The 9,304-nt window shown below is 47.2% G+C and overlaps 1 non-coding gene across 1 annotated transcript; it reads left to right on the top strand.

The window, feature by feature from the left end:
• Positions 1–406: 406 nt before the first annotated feature.
• TRNAS-AGA (transfer RNA serine (anticodon AGA)) lies at positions 407–488 on the top strand. The gene has a single exon. It is a non-coding gene; the product is annotated as a tRNA-Ser (tRNA).
• Positions 489–9,304: the final 8,816 nt, after the last annotated feature.

The following is a 9,304-nucleotide window of genomic DNA, read 5'->3' as shown; positions in this document are numbered from 1 at the left end:
GAGCCGTGTCACATTCTCCAGTCTGACAGTCCAGTCATGGCTTAGTCCTGTTTCTAAAATAGAGAAAAGAGTCCAATAATAAAAACAGCTTAATAAAAGCGAGAAAGTGCGAACATTGGTGGCTAGAGCAGGGAGCTGGTGGATTCTAACTCACTGTGTGACCTTGGCCAGTTTAATTCTATCTCCATGTCCCTATCTTTACAGGGGGGAGAGCAATAATTACAGACCCCACAGGAGGGGGTTGGTTTGATGCTTAACCACATGGCTAAACAACGAGACCCATAAATTCCCCCTGTGCTTTGAGAGCCAGGTTTCCTGTTTGAATTCTGTATTTCAGATGACTTCAGGCCTGGGCATTGTGATTGTTTACCTGTTTCTCTGGCCTTGGGGCATTGCTGGGCTCAAAGCTGTGATGGCCGACTGGTTAAAGTGTTGGACTAGAAATCCAATAGGGTTTCCCTGCACAGGTTCAAATCCTGCTCACAGCGAGGCCTGTGTTCTAGCCACACTTGCTAACCAGGGCAATACATCTCTACAAACCTCTGAGATGCTCTCAATACGCTCCGCACCCCAAGTAAACCCTGTTCTGCTCCTTGCATAGAGATGCCTGGGATGGTGCCTCACGCTGTGTCCCTGAGGGGTCCGAGGCAAACTCTCAGCTCCCGGAGCCTCTGCCACTCACCTCGTGCCCCATGGCTCAGTCCTACCCCTGGGTGCTGCGTCTCTCTAGAGTGTGGAAGGAGCTGAGCATGGGCAGCACATCTAAGAGGCCAGGGGAGGCTGAGCTGCTGGGGGTGTGGGGCGGGTCACCCCTCTGGAGGCACGTGGGCCCATTGTCACCTTCCCAGCGCTGGAAGCGAAGCTCCAGAGAAGTGGGGGCACCACTTATGCTCTGCCTCTTCCCATTCCCCACTGCACATCTTCCTGCCCTGTCTCCTTCCCCAAGGACCTGTTGGCCCCTGTTCACCTAAGGCAGAAAAAAGAGATGGGGGCCTGGCCCCATGGCTCCCCTGGTAGCCCCCCCTTACAGGAAAGGGGCAGAGAGGAGCAAGCAGGGGCTGAGTGGAGTCTTGGGGGAAGAGAGAGAGAGGAGCGGGGGGGGGGCAGGTACGAGGGTGTCGGGGGAGGGGGCGGAGAGGAGTGAAGAGTGGGGGGGCCTCGGGGGATTGGGCAGTAAGTGCCAGAGTGAGGGAGGGGCCTCAGGGGAAGACAATGACATGGGGTGGGGCCTTGGTGGCAGGGCCATGATCTAAGCACCGGTGGCCCCCCAACTTCTAGAGAGTTTCTGGCACCTGTGTGTGAGCCTCCCCAAACAGAGCCACGTGTGCCCCCGTGCCCCCGAGAGTATTAAATGCTTCCAGAGCCCTGGATGGAACAAGCACTGGGCACCTGATTGTCAGAAGTGCTGGATGCCAGCAGCTCCCACTGACTTCACTTAGAGCTGTGGGTGCTCAGAGCCTTTGAAAAACAGACCCTGGGTGTGCGGAGGGGTCATTGGACACCCAGGGTGGGTCTGATTCTTGTTTGCACTAAGACGACATAACACCTTTACCTTCACGGCGGTGTAAAGGGGCTCGACAGTGGCATAAAGCCCTCTAGACACGGCCAGAGGCAGGGAAAGGGTCGTCAGTGCGGAAGAGAATCAGGCCCAGAGTAATACAACATGCAGGGAATATTCTGGATTCTGTTAATTACACTTCGCCCTTGCTAGAAATTCTTCCTGTATTTTCTCCATTTCACTCCCTGACTCTGTATCTCTGCCCCTTTCCCCCTGCTTGTTCCTCAGAATTAGCAGGTTCTGGCAATTAATAGCAGCAATCCTGCCCTAACCCAGCAGCCTGAAACCTCCCCTCTCTCTGCCCCTCTCCTCACGCTGGACTTGAAAGAATGGGGAACGTCTCTGGCAGAGGGAGTGAAAAAGACACTCGGAAAGGGTGAGTTTTCACAGGGATTTCCTCAAGTGAGGAGAAACTTGGGGTCCCAATTTGAACTCAGAAAACCCCTCAGGGATCAAACAAACCAGAGGCCCAGTTCACCCAGATCTGGGCTCCACGTGGGAGTGAGCAGGGGGCTGCTGGGACACACCCCAACTGACTGGCCCTGCCCAGGGGACTGTAGCTGAGGAGGGGGCAGACAGGCTCCCCGCATGACTGACACTGAGGGAGGAGGGGGCAGCTGGACAGACCTGCAGTGACCACACGGATTGTGAGGTTTGCTCCACTCCTGTCTCCAATGGGGCTGATGTTACTCCCTGAGCCTGCTGAGCCCTGTGACCCTTCCCAGCCACGCCCGTGGGAGCAGAAAACACCGAGACACAAGGCGGGGGAGGTCATATCGTTTATTGGACCAACTTCTGTTGGGGAGAGAGACAAGGGCCTGAGGACGAGCTCTGTGGAGCTTGAAGGCTTGTCTCTCCCCAGCAGAAGTTGACCCCCATTTTGTCTCTCTAATCTCCTGGGACCGACCCTGCAATCAGAAAACACGGAGCCAGTTCAGTGCTTCCCAGCTGCGCTGCTCTTCCGATTAAGGCACCAAGAGCATCTATGAAACATGGACATTGCATTTATCCAAACCGTGCCTAGCGCAGCAGGGGGGAAGGGGTATAAGCTGCTGCCAGCTGCAGCCCCTTCTGTGCAGGGTTGCCAGAAAACTGCTCAACGCAAAGGCAATTGTGCCTGCAGGCCAGACCCCTCCATCCCAGAATGGAGGTGCCCTTTGGTCTCTCACACAACCACAGCAGCTCCGGTCACCAGGTCCCCTCTTGGCACATGGAGGTTCCTAAATCAGTAACACTCCCTGCCCTGGGCCCCGCGCACTTGGATGGAAGCCTGGTAGCCAGTGGCCCCACCTGATGCAACTCAGAGTCTAGGCTGTAGCCTATAGGGCTAACCTGCTTCCTTGCCTACATATCTTTTCTTATGGATTTCTTATTGCCTTATGGTCTGGTTATTTGTTTTATTATAATAGGTTATAAGAGGTTTATATTAAAGTAGTTTGATTGTAACGCCGCAAGGGACTTACAGGCCATGTCCTGTATGTTGAGCTAAGGCAAAGTCTGCATACATATGTCTGGGACCTTTCACCCAGATAGATGGTGATGAGTTAAAGCATAAGGTCCACATATGATGTGTTAAAGCAGGCTGGCCGAGGGGCTTTCCTAAGTTCATACCCTTTTAAACTTAACAGATACACCACAACTTGGAAAAACCCGCAATAACCGGTTAGGACAGAAATAACAAATGTGACACCTAACCACAAAACGGCTAGGGTGACCAATTGATGTCTATGATAATAAGTTGAGATCAATAATATACTAACCTACAGGGAAAAGACACTCCAACATTAGTGAAGTGAGGAAATGCAAATAAGGAAAAGGGGAAAAATCCCCTACCGAATATGCATCAAACATAACGGCGTCAGCGTAACGTATTATAAAAGTGGCATCCTGGCCTAGGGGCAGCGGGAGAAGGAGATGTAGTCCTTGGGAGGGGCCAGAATGATGCCACTGGTGATGATGGGGAAGGTGATGGTGATGAGGAAGATGATGGTTAACACTTCAGATTGTTCTACAAGGGATGGTGTGAGCATATGGAAGTGCAGATGTACATTCTCTATCTATCTTGTTAAGTTGGGGTGTTTGTGACTGTGCTAAACGTATTAATAAACTATATTAAATATAAAAGAGTTCCTATAGTGTGAGTGTTGTAACTGTGCACATCAGGGTTCCCAACTACAGAATAAGTTAAATAATACAGGGTCTGATTTTGGGAGAAGAACCTGTCAATCCTTGAAGTGATAACTGGGGATTCTTAAGTAATCTATATAATTAATACACAATCCAAAGATCAGGCAACAACAGGCAGGAAAGTCACATTCTAGGGCAACGGGGGCTCATAAAGCCTAGCGGGGAGAGAGCGCACACTAGAGACAGCAGAGGAGAGACGGTTTGGAGAGGGGAAGCAACTGGAGAGCACCTGTGAGTGCAGAGTGCTAGCCTGCCAGGTGCAGCTCATAGGTGCCCAAACAGCACAATGCAATCTGGTCCCTGGTCAAACAGTCAGGACTCTGAACCCTGCAGTCTGAGTTCAAATCTCCATGGATTTCTTGGACTTATAGTAGCCTGCGACAAAGCCCTGAGCTCAATATGCCCAGCTCCCCTGTCTCCAGTTGTGCAAGCATGAGTCTTTTAATAGATTCATAGATATTAAGGTCAGAAGGGACCATTATGATCATCTAGTCTGACCTCCTGCACAATGCAGGCCACTGAATCTCAGCCACCCACTCTTGCAATAAACCTCTCACCTATGTCTGAACTACTGAAGTCCTCAAATCATGGTTTAACGACTTCAAGGTGCAGAGAATCCTCCAGCAAGTGATCCGTGCCCCATGCTGCAGAGGAAGGCGAAAAACCCCCAGGGCCTCTTCCAATCTCCCCTGGAGGAAAATTCCTTTCCGACCCCAAATATGGCGATCAGCTGAACCCTGAGCTTGTTGGCAAGATTCACCAGCCAGATACCCATGAAAGAATTCTCTGTAGCAACACAGATCCCACCCCATCTAACATCCCATCACAGGCCATTGGGCCTATTTACCATGAATAGTTAAAGATCAATTAATTGCCAAAATCATGTTATCCCATCATACCTTCTCCTCCATAAACTTATCGAGTTTAATCTTGAAGCCAGATAGGTCTTTTGCCCCAACTGCTTCCCTTGGAAGGCTATTCCAGAACTTCACTCCTGTGATGGTTAGAAACCTTTGTCTAATTTCAAGTCTAAACTTCCTGATGGCCAGTTTATATCCATTTGTTCTTGTGTCCACATTGGTACTGAGCGTAAATAATTCCTCTCCCTCCTTGATATTTATCCCTCTGATATATCTATAGAGAGCAATCATATCTCCCCTCAGCCTTCTTTTGGTTAGGCTAAACAAGCCAAGCTCCTTGAGTCTCCTTTCATAAGACAGGTTTTCCATTCCTCGGATCATCCTAGTAGCCCTTCTCTGTACCTGTTCCAGTTTGAATTCATCCTTCTTAAACATGGGAGACCAGAACTGCACACAGTATTCCAGGGGAGGTCTTCCCTGTGCCTTGTATAATGGTACTAAAACCTCCTTATCCCTACTGGAAATACCTCTCCTGATGCATCCCAAGACCGCATTTGCTTTTTTCACGGCCATATCACATTGGTGGCTCATAGTCCTCCTGTGATCAACCAATACTCCAAGGTCCTTCTCCTCCTCCATTACTTCTAATTGATGCGTCCCCAGTTTATAACTAAAATTCTTGTTATTAATCCCTAAATGCATGACCTTACACTTCTCACTATTAAATTTCTTCCTATTACTATTACTCCAGTTTACAAGGTCATCCAGATCCTCCTGTAGGATATCCCAGTCCTTCTCTAAATTGGTAATACCTCCCAGCTTTGTATCATCCACAAACTTTATTAGCACACTCCCACTTTTTGTGCCGAGGTCAGTAATAAAAAGATTAAATGAGACTGGTCCCAAAACCGATTCCTGAGGAACTCCACTGGTAACCTCCTTCCAGCCTGACAGTTCACCTTTCACCTCTGTAGTCTCCCTTTTAACCAATTCCTTATCCACCTTTCAATTTTCATATTGATCCCCATCTTTTCCAACTTAACTAATAATTCCCCATGTGGCACCGTATCAAACACCTTACTGAAATCTAGGTAAATTAGATCCACTGAGTTTCCTTTGTCTAAAAAAATCTGTTAATTTCTCAAAGAAGGAGATCAGGTTGGTTTGGCATGATCTACCTTTTGTAAAACCATGTTCTATTTTGTCCCATTTACCATTGACGTCAATCTCCTTAACTACTTTCTCTTCAAATTTTTTTCCAAGAGCTTGCATACTACAGATGTCAAACTAACTCCTCCTGAAGGTTGAGACAGCAGACTGGACTTCTACACAGAGTGCTTCCGCCAATGTGCATGGGCTGAAATTGTGGAAAAGCAGCATCACTTGCCCCATAACCTCAGCCATGCGGAACGCAATGCCATCCACAGCCTCAGAAACAACTCTGACATCATAATCAAAAAGGCTGACAAAGGAGGTGCTGTTGTCATCATGAATAGGTCGGAATATGAACAAGAGGCTGCTCGGCAGCTCTCCAACACCACTTTCTACAAGCCATTACCCTCTGATCCCACTGAGGGTTACCAAAAGCAACTACAGCATTTGCTCAAGAAACTCCCTGAAAAAGCGTAAGATCAAATCCGCACAGACACACCCCTGGAACCCCGACCTGGGATATTCTATCTACTACCCAAGATCTATAAACCTGGAAATCCTGGGCCCCCCATCATCTCAGGCATTGGCACCCTGACAGCAGGATTGTCTGGCTATGTAGATTCCCTCCTCAGGCCCTACGCTACCAGCACTCCCAGCTACCTTCGAGACACCACTGACTTCCTGAGGAAACTACAATCCATCGGAGATCTTCCTGATAACACCATCCTGGCCACTATGGATGTAGAAGCCCTCTACACCAACATTCCACACAAAGATGGACTACAAGCCGTCAAGAACACTATCCCCAATAATGTCACGGCTAACCTGGTGGCTGAATTTTGTGACTTTGTCCTTACCCATCACTATTTTACATTTGGGGACAATGTATACCTTCAGATCAGCAGCACTGCTATGGGTACCCGCATGGCCCACATATGCCAACATTTGTATGGCTGACTTAGAAAAACGCTTCCTCAGCTCTCGTCCCCTAACGCCCCTACTCTACTTGTGCTATATTGATGACATCTTCATCATCTGGACCCATGGAAAAGAAGCCCTTGAGGAATTCCACCATGACTTCAACAATTTCCATCCCACCATCAACCTCAGCCTAGTCCAGTCCACACAAGAGATCCACTTCCTGGACACTACAGTGCTAATAAATGATGGTCACAAAAACACTACCCTATACCGGAAACCTACTGACCGCTATTCCTACCTACATGCCTCCAGCTTTCACCCTGACCACACCACACGATCCATTGTCTACAGCCAAGCTCTGCGATACAACCGCATTTGCTCCAACCCCTCAGACAAAGACAAACACCTACAAGATCTCTATCAAGCATTCTTACAACTACAATACCCACCTGCTGAAGGGAAGAAACAGATTGATAGAGCCAGAAGAGTTCCCAGAAGTCACCTACTACAGGACAGGCCTAACAAAGAAAATAACAGAACTCCACTAGCCGTCACCTTCAGCCCCCAACTAAAACCCATCCAACGCATTATTAAGGATCTACAACCTATCCTGAAGGATGACCCAACACTCTCACAAATCTTGGGAGACAGGCCAGTCCTTGCCTACAAACAGCCCCCGAACCTGAAGCAAATACTCACCAGCAACCACATACCACACAACAGAACCACTAACCCAGGAACCTATCCTTGCAACAAAGCCCGTTGCCAACTGTGTCCACATATCTATTCAGGGGACACCATCACAGGGCCTAATAACATCAGCCACACTATCAGAGGCTCGTTCACCTGCACATCCACCAATGTGATATATGCCATCATGTGCCAGCAATGCCCCTCTGCCATGTACATTGGCCAAGCTGGACAGTCTCTACGTAAAAGAATAAATGGACACAAATCAGATGTCAAGAATTATAACATTCATAAACCAGTTGGAGAACACTTCAATCTCTCTGGTCACGCGATTACAGACATGCAAGTTGCGATATTACAACAAAAAAACTTCAAATCCAGATGCCAGCGAGAGACTGTTGAATTGGAATTCATTTGCAAATTGGATACAATTAACTTAGGCTTGAATAGAGACTGGGAGTGGCTAAGGTATGCATTATGCATACCATTATGCAAGGTAACCTATTTCCCCTTGTTTTTTCCTACCCCTCCCCCCCCAGACGTTCTTGTTAAACCCTGGATTTGTTCTGGAAATTGCCCACTTTGATTATCGTACACATTGTAAGGAGAGTGATCACTTTAGATAAGCTATTACCAGCAGAAGAGTGGGGTGGAGGGAGAGAAAACTTTTTGTAGTGGTAAACACCCATTTTTTCATGCTTTGTATGTATAAAAAGATCTTCGACACTTTCCACAGTATGCATCCGATGAAGTGAGCTGTAGCTCACAAAAGCTCATGCTCAAATAAATTGGTTAGTCTCTAAAGTGCCACACGTACTCCTTTTCTTTTTAACAGGCCTGTAGTTACTCGGATCACTTTTTTTCCCTTTCTTAAAATTAGGAACTATGTTAGCAATTCTCCAGTCATATGGTACAACCCCTGAGTTTACAGATTCATTAAAAATTCTTGTTAATGGGCTTGCAATTTCATGTGCCAATTCCTTTAATATTCTTGGATGAAGATTATCTGGGCCCCCCGATTTAGTCTCATTAAGCTGTTCGAGTTTTGCTTCTACCTCAGATATGGTAATATCTACCTCCATATCCTCATTCCCATTTGTCATGCTACCATTATCCCTAACATCCTCATTAGCCTCATTAAAGACTGAGGCAAAGTATTTGTTTAGATATTGGGCCATGCCTAGATTATCCTTGACCTCCACTCCATCCTCAGTGTTTAGTGGTCCCACTTCTTCTTTCTTTCTTTCTTTCTTTCTTTCTTTCTTTCTTTCTTTCTTTCTTTCTTCTTATTTATATGGCTATAGAACCTTTTACTATTGGTTTTAATTCCCTTTGCAAGGTCCAACTCTACTTGACTTCTAGCCTGTCTCACTTTATCCCTACGTGTTCTGACCTCAATAATTTTCAGAGTAGCAGCCGTGTTAGTCTGTATCCGCAAAAAGAAAAGGAGGACTTGTGGCACCTTAGAGACTGACAAATTTATTTGAGCATAAGCTTTCGTGAGCTACAGCTCACTTCATCGGATGCATTCAGTGGAAAATACAGTGGGGGGATTTATATACACACAGAATGTTACCATACACACTGTAATGAGAGTGATCAGGTAAGGTGAGCTATTACCAGCAGGAGAGCCGGAGGGGAACCTTTCGTAGTGATAATCAAGGTGGGCCATTTCCAGCAGTTGACAAGAACGTCTGAGGAACAGCAGGGGAGGAAGAGAGGAATAAAAATGGGGAAATAGTTATACTTTGTGAAATGACCCATCCACTCCCAGTCTCTATTCAAGCCTAAGTTAATTGTATCCAGTTTGCAAATTAATTCCAATTCAGCAGTCTCTCCTTGGAGTCTGTTTTTGAAGTTTTTTTGTTGAAGAACTGCCACTTTTAGGTCTGTAATCGAGTGACCAGAGAGATTGAAGTGTTCTCCGACTGGTTTT

This window comes from Caretta caretta, chromosome 5, assembly GCF_965140235.1.
Source record: "Caretta caretta isolate rCarCar2 chromosome 5, rCarCar1.hap1, whole genome shotgun sequence".
NCBI lineage: Eukaryota > Metazoa > Chordata > Testudines > Cheloniidae > Caretta > Caretta caretta.
This window is presented reverse-complemented; position numbering and strand designations above follow the sequence as displayed.